We start from the raw sequence: 10,464 nt of genomic DNA on the forward strand, positions 1-10,464 counted from the left end.
TCAAAATTAACGCAATATTTTTTTTTTTAAATTCCTTCAAACGTTCGATGTCTTTTTTAATGATTTCAAAGGGTTTTTAAATAAATTACCCCTTCCTTGTTGCAATTTTGTTTGTTTGAAAAAAAATTACAAAGAAAGGGGAAAAATAAGCCTCTGTTTTAACAATGTCTTTAATAGTTTCTTTAGACAAATGCATATGATGGCAGTATTTTTTAAATTTCCCCTTTTTTTTCCTTTGTACATTTAATTTGTGGAATTTCTACTATTTTGGGACCCTTTTTTCAAATCCCTTTAATTCTTGTCACTAATACTTTTTCCATGATACCAATAATTTAACTTTCTCCAAGCGAGTCACTATTGTTTTCTCATATGTTTTCCATGAATTATATGAAATTTCATCTAAATCTCTTTACCAATAGGATCATTTAGGACAAACAGTGTTTCATTATGTGGTAAACTTGCAGTAGAAAATAAGTCTTTTATTTCTCTGACCTCATCACAGGTTTGATAACCCATCCTTCTTCTTTTAATTTAAGTGCAATGTGCTGGATGACTGCCTTTTTCCCCGCATCCAGAATTACCGACAACTGTGACAAGATTTTGACTTTTAATCTTATCTTCTACAAATTGACTTGCTGTCGTAGGGACAAACTGGCTGTCCCCCTGCCTCCAACTTTAAAAATATATTCTTTAAAGTTGTGTCTATAAATTTTAAATGTATTATAAACAATTCAGTTGATAACATAGTGATATTTCAGAGGAATGCACCTTTTTACTTATGAAATGGTTAGAGTGAATGAAAACTTTTACCAACAAAAAATTCTCTTTAAACAAGTTTTCAGTTGATAGGGTTTAAATTTCCTTGCAAGAATGTCAGAAACGATATTTATGTAATGTAAATAGTCGACCGCTTGTGGTTTGAATGTCTGCTCTAGACAAGTCGGGGAATAAGGACTTAATCTTTGCGTAAAAGGTTTGAATATCACTGTGGGACGTGGAGCCGGTCCTTTGGGTCAGATCTTAAAAACCGTGCCCCCCACGCAATAGATGCTTGAGCGGAAAAGATCTTTCTAATGGCCCTGGTCCCCATTATGGTGGCAGCTTTCAACAAGCTAATGGTGGAAATATAATGAAAAATGATAAGCGAAACTGATTTCAAAATCACATGATCTACAATATCTATGTGGTTTTTTAGCAAGTCTTCCAACAATCTATTAATTTCCCGTGGGAACCAAGTGCGCTCTTTTATAAGCAGACCTATTTTTGTTTTAATATGAAGCAGAATTTATGCAAAATTTTATGCATGTAAAAAGAAACACTTGCTGTGGCCTTTAAATACCTTCGGAAAATCGACGACGTATTGTCAATTGACAGTGGCAATTTCCATTCCTACGTTAAAACGATATATCCAGGAGAGTTTGAGATGTAAGATACCACAGATTCTTACACATCTGTTTCATAGACGTTAGTGGTAACCTAACAACCTAGTTATTTGATAGACGTGACGACTTTAACTTTTCTATCGTCAACTTCCCTTACTTGTGCAGCAATATACCTTCAACAAATGCATACGTAGTGTATATATCTCAGTTGATTCGATACGAAAGAGCTTCCTCTACTTATGAACAATTTTGAAACGAAGTAAATTTTTGACAAGCAAATTGACGAAACAAGAATATCAGCAGTCTCGTTTTAAGTCATCATTTTGTAAGTTTTATGGTCGATACAATGACCTTGTCAAATGCTGACTGACGTTTTTCATACCAATTGTTAGTCCATCATTATACACTAGATTGACAACGGATTTTCCCGTTATTTCATGATTACATGTATGTCAATGAGCACACGGCGGGTGCGACCGGTCAGCAGGGGATGCTCACTCCTCCATGGCACCTGATCCGACCTCTGATGTTTCGGGGGTCCGTGTTTGCTCTGCTCCTATTTTGTATTGTTTGATATTGAATACCGTTCGTTATCTCCATATCCTTCTTTAGAGGTCCCTATTTCTATCAATATATTACATTTCTGAATATTCCTAGTACGGGTGAATTCATATTTAGTGTATTCTTGAATCCTACTTTATAGGTAAAATATGTAAATATGCTCTTAACGGGATTAATGAATTACGTAAATAATTTTGAATCATATATATGTATTTTTTTCAATTGTTTTTACTCAAGAGATAGTGAATGTTATACATCGATTACAATCAAGTTATATAAATATATAGTGTTCTTTTTAATAAGTTGAAATAATTATTGCCCCCCCCCCCTACATAAACCTTCCCCACTACCACCAACTTTACACAAAAGCCATTCAATACTAAAGTCCACAAAGTATTTCTCTAAATTTAGGTTCTGTTAATAAAAAAATGGTTTCTATAATTGCAAGATGTTGATTTCAGAAAGCTCGACAACAAACCTTCCTTAAGTGACTCTTTCACTCTCTCCAGATGTGCCACCTGTGCTGAAACTTCAGATTGTTCATGGTGAGAGGCAATATCTACAAATTTCAATATTTAAAAAAAAAACAAGAAAACAAAGTAAACTACACAGTGTAGAACCTAGTGATAATCATATGGAGTTTATAAAAAAATCATCAAAATGATGCCGTTTCAATGCAAATATATTTCTAAATGATAATAATATATGAAATTAATTTACGTACATGGTATTTTTTTCACAATGAAGAACTTTTATTTCGTTTGACATTTGAATTGTTAACTTTGACTAATTAGATTTATTAGTGCTATTCTATGATGATTAACATATCGATTATCCACTCTTTTGTTAAAATTTCAGAGAACTTATATGTGAGAAACTTGCCTCGATTTTAAAATTGACCATATTTAGCACATGATCTGAAGTATCGAAAAAGTAGAGAAATATTATGCTCATTTCACAGGTGATAAATGACTGTTTTTACATTATTTTATATTTCATATTACTACTCGTATAAACAAATTGCATTTTTATATAACTATATAAATACGGACAGCTGGTGATGTATAATTGCAATTCATCTTGTTTTTTTAATACAATTTAATGGTTAGTTGACCTTTGCGTCTATTGTAAAAAGAACATCCAAATATCCAACAAACGTGGCGGTCTCTGTGGTATTTTTTCTAATCGTGTAACGAATCAATGTATGAATAAGACACTACTTTTAATTAATTACTAGTAGCTGAGGACTCAGAATAATGAAGTTATAAAAGAAGTTATAAAAGAAATAAAAGACGATAAACAAAACCGATTTAAAATTTACACGTGTTCCTGCGTACTCCCCATTTCCATCAATATTTCAAATTTCTGGCTATTTTTAGTTTGGATTAATTCTTGTTTTTTTTATTTGTTTATTCTTGAACTCCTTCGGCAAAATATATAAATATACGTGCAAGTAACGGGATTAATGTTTTATGGATATAATTTTGAATTACATAAAAGCACTTTTGAAGCATAAAAGATGATGAATGTTATACATCTAATGTAATCGTGTGATATAAATAGGTTTTTTCTTTGTAATTACTTGAAATAATGATTGAAATATACCCCAAGAACCCCACTATCACCATCTCTGCACAACTGTCATATATTGCTAAAGTCTATAGAGTAATTCTCTAAATATAGGTTTTGTTAAAGAAAAATGTGATTTTTAATTGGAAGATGATTTCAGATAAATCTACAACAGACCCTCTTGGCTTGGTGACTCCTTTAGTGTTGAATCTTCAGACCTTGCATGTTGAGACGCAATATCTACAATTTACAATATGTCAAACAACAAAGTTAATCATATAGTGTAATACTGAGAGGTAATCACACAGACTTTTAAAAAAAAATCACAAATGATTATGGTATGATACAAAATGGTACAGTTTTAATGCAAATATGATTTGTACTATTCTCAAATATGAAACTAATTTTAGAACATCGTGTTTTTTATAGTTCAAATATCATCTCACACGGCATTTGAAATGTTAGTTATAACGAATAAGATTTAATAGTGCTATGCTATAATGTTTGATTTATCTATTGTACACTAAATTGTTGAAATTTCAGAAAACTCGCAAACGAGCCTCCATCACTCAACAGATACTCTCTTGATGTGGATCTTGTGTTAAGTCTTTTGTCATTGACTTATTATACCCCCTCTTGAAAAGTGGGGGGTATATAATAATCGGTATATCTGTTAGGGTTAGGGTTAGGGTTAGGGTTAGTATATCTGTCCGTACGTCTAGCTGTCCGTCCGACCAACTGTCATGCTTTATCTCTTATCCGCAACTCCTCTTATACTACTGAGCGAAATTTAATGAAACTTTCACAGAATCTTTTACATATTGCCATTGTGCAACTCCTATTTTACTTTTTTATTCGACACATATTTTAGGTTTCCGATAGCAAAACATGGACATTGCCATTATATGTTTACCCATGACGTCACTATAGAACTTCTGAATAACATTTGATAGGACGACTTATTCCTCCTTACACATTACCGTAAAACATTATTTAGCAACACATGGACATTATGGGAGGCGGGGGTATCATTTAGTGAGCTCATTGCTCACAGTACCTCTAGTTAAAAGTGTTATGCTTCATAAGATCATATCCACCTTCTACTCCTAAATAATCCTACCGCCTCCCATATGAATATATTAATATAAATCTTGAAATATGGATCTCGGTAACAGTAGATGGTGTTTTCCTGTCTTCCATCAGTATGTTTTCCTGTAAATTGGTACCTGCTAGTATTATACCCCCTTATAGAAAAGCGGGAGGATATATCATGATCGAGATGTCCGTCCTTTCAAAACGCTTTGAATCCACAGCTCCACTTACACCGATGCATTTAATTCAATAACACTTTCACATGCAGAACCTTTGCTGCATTGTGTTACAAGGTGTTATTGTGCATTTTTTATGTTACCTTTGATCGGATACATATAACGCAATAAAATGTGTTCTACTAGTTTACTTTTTCATCTAACACCCCTTTCATGTTCCCCAGAGCAAAGCAGAGACATAATCATATGGGAGGGGGAATCATTTAGTGAACTCATTGCTCACAGTACCTACAGTTTAAATCTTGCTTATTCCACCCGTTTACTCTGTTATGCATATATTAAAGCGTTTATTATGAAAATCAGAACATTTGATTTTAGTTCTGTAACATTTTCTCCATATTGAAGCATAATAGAAAAAAATCATTGAAGACCATTCCATTATACATGTACAACTTCACACATGTATCCGTAAAGTATCTAAACAAATTATAGATAGTCAAAACTAGAGGCACTTTGAGCTGTTAGCTCACTAGATGATAGCCAGTTCCCTCAAGTTTATAATGATATTAATTAAAATCGTTGGTTTGATTTGTGAGATCCAAAATAAGTGTCAGATCAAGTAGTATTGACTATTAAATTGTGTTTATTTTTTATCGCCTCAATGAAATACTTCTTTTTTGACAACAAAAATAAAAATCATCAAAAAGAGTTCAAAATTTGCTTTATACTTTGTCTTAATGGTTTTATAAGGTTTTTATTCTTTTTTTTATTTCTCCTTGGATATTCATGAACTTATGTTATTTTTCTTGAAAGTGATTCCACGTACTGCTTTCCAAGACGATATTGCATAAAATATGGAATCAAAAATATCGAACTGTATGATATGAATAACAGAGCCTAAAAATTGTAATAACTTGTTCAATTTTTTTGAGAAAAATGGCTTAAGTAATTATTGTTTTGAAAAATTAATTTTAACAGTGGCAAATAGCACAGCATTTTTTTTCTTTTAAATTGTTACTTTCCTAGACAATTATCACATAACGTGACAAAGATCCATGACAAAGATACACGATATTAGCATGTTGCTAAATTGCATTTTTATACTTCTGGCACTTGTATTTGATTCATTAGTTCTATGATGATACTTCCCTATTTTCATCCTTGCAAGCCAGGGGTTCTGAGTCAACAACTGCAACTAATGATAAATTTTTAAAAATTGTACACGTTCTTTTTAAAACTTTATATGGATTTGTTGTAAAAATTCTTTAAAATGCAAAAATGATTGTTTGATTGTATGTTGTTTAACGTCTCTCTCGAGACTTTTTTCACTCATATGGAGACGTCACCGTATGCCGGTGAAGGGCTTCAAATTTTGACCTTTACTCGGCACTCAGGGCAATTGGTCAGTGAGGGATCTTTATCGTGCCAACACCTGCCGCTGACACGGGGCTTCGGTTTTTAAGGTCTCATCCGAAGGACTCGCAACTTTCCCTTCAAAGTGCCGAGCGCATGGCGAAGGAACAGTTGCTCCCATTTAAGGACTAGGTCAGTCGCGGCCGAAATACGAACTCACGACCTCCCGATCACGGAGCGAGCGCTCTACCGACTGAGCTACCGTAAACGGTATAAATGCAAAAATGTTATATTTTGTGGATGAATTAATTGATACCTAGTATCAATTTAACCTTACAATTTTTGGTCGCTCTAAAAAGGGGTCATTTTTCATCGTGGTAAAATTTTCAGAGAACGTGTGGGGAGTCATTTTCTGTCGTTGAAAAGTGAAAAAAGGACAAAAATGCCTCCCTTCACGTCGAATGCAAAATTGAAGGGAGGCAAAATGACCCCTTTTAAGAGTGACTCAAAATATAAAATTTGAATTTATTTTGAACATATTAATAAACCCTTAAACTGGAATTCAATGTTTATGATGATTTTTTTTATTTTTTCCCCATGCATTTTCTAGCTATCTTGTACTGAGGTTTATTGATAATCTTTGCTAGCTAAGGGTTTCTGATATCTGCTCTTCTCATAAACTACTGGCATACGGCCCTACAAAAAGTTCGATTTTGAGATCATGACGAAAACAACCACTTCTTTTCTCATCATCATATGAAATGGGTTTATGAGGAGAGTAGCGTATCAGAAAAACTTGGCTAGCAAAGATGAATATGTATATGCAGTTATATTGTAGGATGAAAACGGATGACATTTACATGATGTTTATGATTCAAACAAAACAATACAGGGAGAGGGATTTATTTTGAAAAAAAATACATAGAGAGACGATATCGCTTCAATAAGAATCTCTTATCAAAACTTCTCCAATTCATTTTATATATACTTTTAGAAAATACCTCCTCAGACATTACTATACTCTCAAAAAATAAAATACTCTATACGACTTATTTAATCAGAGAGGTAAAACTATAGAGAGTGTTAGAGGCTAATATCAGACCTCCGTGACTTACCCCCTCCTCTCATCTGTTCATTTACTATCTCTTGAAATAAACCTTCTGTTTCAGGATGTTGATTCTTCCTGGATCTTGTATAGCGCACATCTAAAGAAGATGGCTTGTCTACGTGTACACATAGAATACATTAAATATCACATCTTTTCTCTTGATTATTTTCAGATTTATACAACAAGAGAGACGCGCTTTAAAAGTTGTTTTAAAACATTTGATATTCTCCTATTCATTTATTTATTTTCCTTTTGCATAGTTCTGACAGTATATGTACTGGATTTTATAGAAAATTAAAACAAAAAAAAGATAAAGATTACATTAAATAAAATTTACCCCTTTTCTTTGCATTTCGAAAACGTTTCCAAGTAAATCCTGAACAGATGAATATGAAAATAATTACACCTATAACACCCGTTAGTATCGCTACCCAGTTTTTATCAATAGAAGTATCTCCCTGATCGGTAGAAGTGGTACTTGATAGCGTGGTTGTATCGGTTGTAGTAAGAAAGGTCCATTCTTTAAAGTCACTACAAAAGTTACGTTTTTGTGTCATGATTGGATTAATACATGAGCATGGTATATTATTTACAATAAATATGTAGTTTTCTTTGTAAAATTACCTGGTTAGATTCGGACAGGCAGGGTCTGCTATATAACATCTTTTTTTTTTGTTGATTTTTGTGCAAACTGGAACTTAACAAAAAGCAGAAGAAAAAGTTATTTTTTTTTTCAGAACAGTTCTATTTTTGTAATTTAACATAACTATACCCCGGTAAAGCTGTTACAATAAATGCTCTTTAAATAATCAGCAGTAAAAAAAAACATTGTTAAGCAGGTATCAATTCAATGAGACAGGCAACTTTTAAACAACATGTGTCATTTTAACTTGTGAATACTTGTCAGATTTTAAGCTATGAAGGGCTAATGCGACAATGTTATTAAAGGTAATCCAGCTACTGCAAAATAGATGTTATTACATCGTATCTCTTATTACTAGTTCTTGATATGGAGATGATCAAAGAGGTTAATCTGGAACATCGAGCTGCACAGGATAATGGGCATTGAATGTTACATATAAATTTATTCATCAATAAAACCAAATTTATTTTAACAAATATTTAGGCTCCAAGGAAGGATTAGTCAAACTGTCAGGTGTTTTTCTTCCAAATCATTATTGATAAGTAATAGAGCCACATGACTTTGAAAATATTGTCATGGCCGTGATGTTATTTCAACTCATTTACAATATAGAAAACATGGTACGACTGGAGGTCGTAATTTTAGTTGCTTTAAATATTTTGAATTGTATGTTTATGGAGAAAACACGACCAAGGTTAAATTTATTAGACATATTTATGTAGAAACCCAAAATAGTTCTTTGAAAAGATTTATTATCATTCCATGTTTTCTCTCTTCCATGAAAAATCAGACATAAACATTTTATCATAAAACGGGTGTAGTTTTATACATGTATCTTGAAAGGCGAAGCCAATCATAATAAAGGACTTCGGTTCTGAAAAATTAATACGTCAATATTAGGAGATGTGGGATTTTTGGAAAAATTAAAAAAAAACAACATAAATTGTTTTTCAATTAACATTGGACACAATTGAACGAAAAGAGGCTTGATTGTTAGATATTCAAATTTAAAACAAGGAAAACGAGGAAAAGTAGACAAAACAAAGAAAATGTTAGCTGTTTCATCTGAAAAAAAATAAAAAAATATAACCTTAATTAAATGAAATAAATGCAAAATTCAAAATGTATCAACAGACATAAAAACAAGAGGAAAAAATGGAGATCTAAAGCAAAATCGCTTAAAGATGGCGAAAAATCTTTAAAAACTTTTTGTCTTTAGAAGGATATGGAAATAACGAACAGTATTCAATCTCAACGTCCATTAAACAAATATACAAAATAGGAGCAGAGCAAACATGGACCTTCAACACATCAGAGGATGGATCAGGTGCCAGTGAGGAGTGAGCATCCCCTGCCTACCGTTCACACCCGCCGTTTGCTCGTTGTCATAATTAGGAAATAACGGAAAAATCCGTGGTCAATTCAGTGTATAAATAATGGACTAACAATTGGTATGAAAAACGTCAGTCACATTTCATTTAATGATAAATTGTATTTGCTGACAAAGTCATTGTATCGACCATAGAATTTACGAAATGATGACTTTAAAAGAGACTGTTGATATTCTTGTTTCATCAACTTGCTTGTCAATAATTTACCTCGTTTAAGAAATTGTTCATACGTAGAGCATGCTCTTGCATATCGAATCAACTGAGATATAAATGCTCAGTATGCAGGTAATAAAGGTATATTGCTGCATAAGTAAGGGAAGTTGACGATAAAAAATTTAAAGTCAGCAAGTTTATCATATAGCTTGGTTATTAGATTACCATTAGTTTCTTTTTCAGGTAAAATATCCAAGATAAAGCAGAAGTGTCGGACTTTGTGGTATCTTTTATCTCAAGCTCACCAGGATATATCGTGTCGACGTAGGAATGAAAATTATCATTATTAATTGACAATACGTCGTCGATATATCTAAATGTCGAGTTGAAGGCCACAGCAAGTGTTCTTTTTTTTCACATAAAGATTTTGCATAAATTCTTTTTCATATGAATATAAAAATAAGTCTGCTAATAACGCAGCGCAATTTGTACCCAGGGGAATTAATAGATTGTTGGAATACCTGGTCTCCAAAAACCACATAGATATTGTCGATCAGAAACTAAGCATCTTTTTGATGTCAACTTCAGAGTACTTATGTGTGCAATCAGAATCTGGTTTGACAAAATAATTTTTCAAATGACCAATGACGAGGTAAGTAAATTTACGAGTTCCATTTTTGTTGAAGAAGCAGCTGTCAATGATATCAAAAAGCCTGGAGTTTAATTTGTCGTGGGGAATTGTTGTGTATAAAGTTAAAAAGTCGTAAGTTTTTATGCTGTTGATTTTTGTAAAGTCTTGTGATTTCAAACTGTCCAAAAGTTCTTTAGAATTTTTAAGTATCCACATCTGATTTACACCACTTCTTGAATATATAGTTGTACAGTGCTCTTGAAGTTTTTCCTTCACTACTGTCAATATTTTAGTGAGAAGTAACGAAAGAGGCTTGGTTGAACATTTACTGGAACCTGCAATGTATCTTTGTTTGTAAGGACTCTTATGAAGTTTCGGAATCCAATATATATAAGGTAGTTCAAA

The 10,464-nt window shown here is 32.5% G+C and overlaps 1 long non-coding RNA gene across 1 annotated transcript; it reads right to left on the reverse strand.

Annotated features, from left to right (window-relative positions):
* Positions 1 to 7,245: 7,245 nt before the first annotated feature.
* LOC134257759 (uncharacterized) lies at positions 7,246 to 7,915 on the reverse strand. Its single transcript, XR_009989993.1, has 3 exons — positions 7,866 to 7,915; positions 7,579 to 7,772; positions 7,246 to 7,356 (listed from the first exon to the last, which is right to left on the reverse strand). It is a non-coding gene; the product is annotated as an uncharacterized LOC134257759 (long non-coding RNA).
* Positions 7,916 to 10,464: the final 2,549 nt, after the last annotated feature.

The sequence above is a fragment of the Saccostrea cucullata genome, unplaced genomic scaffold (assembly GCF_032062105.1).
Source record: "Saccostrea cucullata isolate Sc308-1 unplaced genomic scaffold, CSIRO_AGI_Scuc_v1 ctg16062, whole genome shotgun sequence".
Classification (NCBI taxonomy): Eukaryota; Metazoa; Mollusca; class Bivalvia; order Ostreida; family Ostreidae; genus Saccostrea; species Saccostrea cuccullata.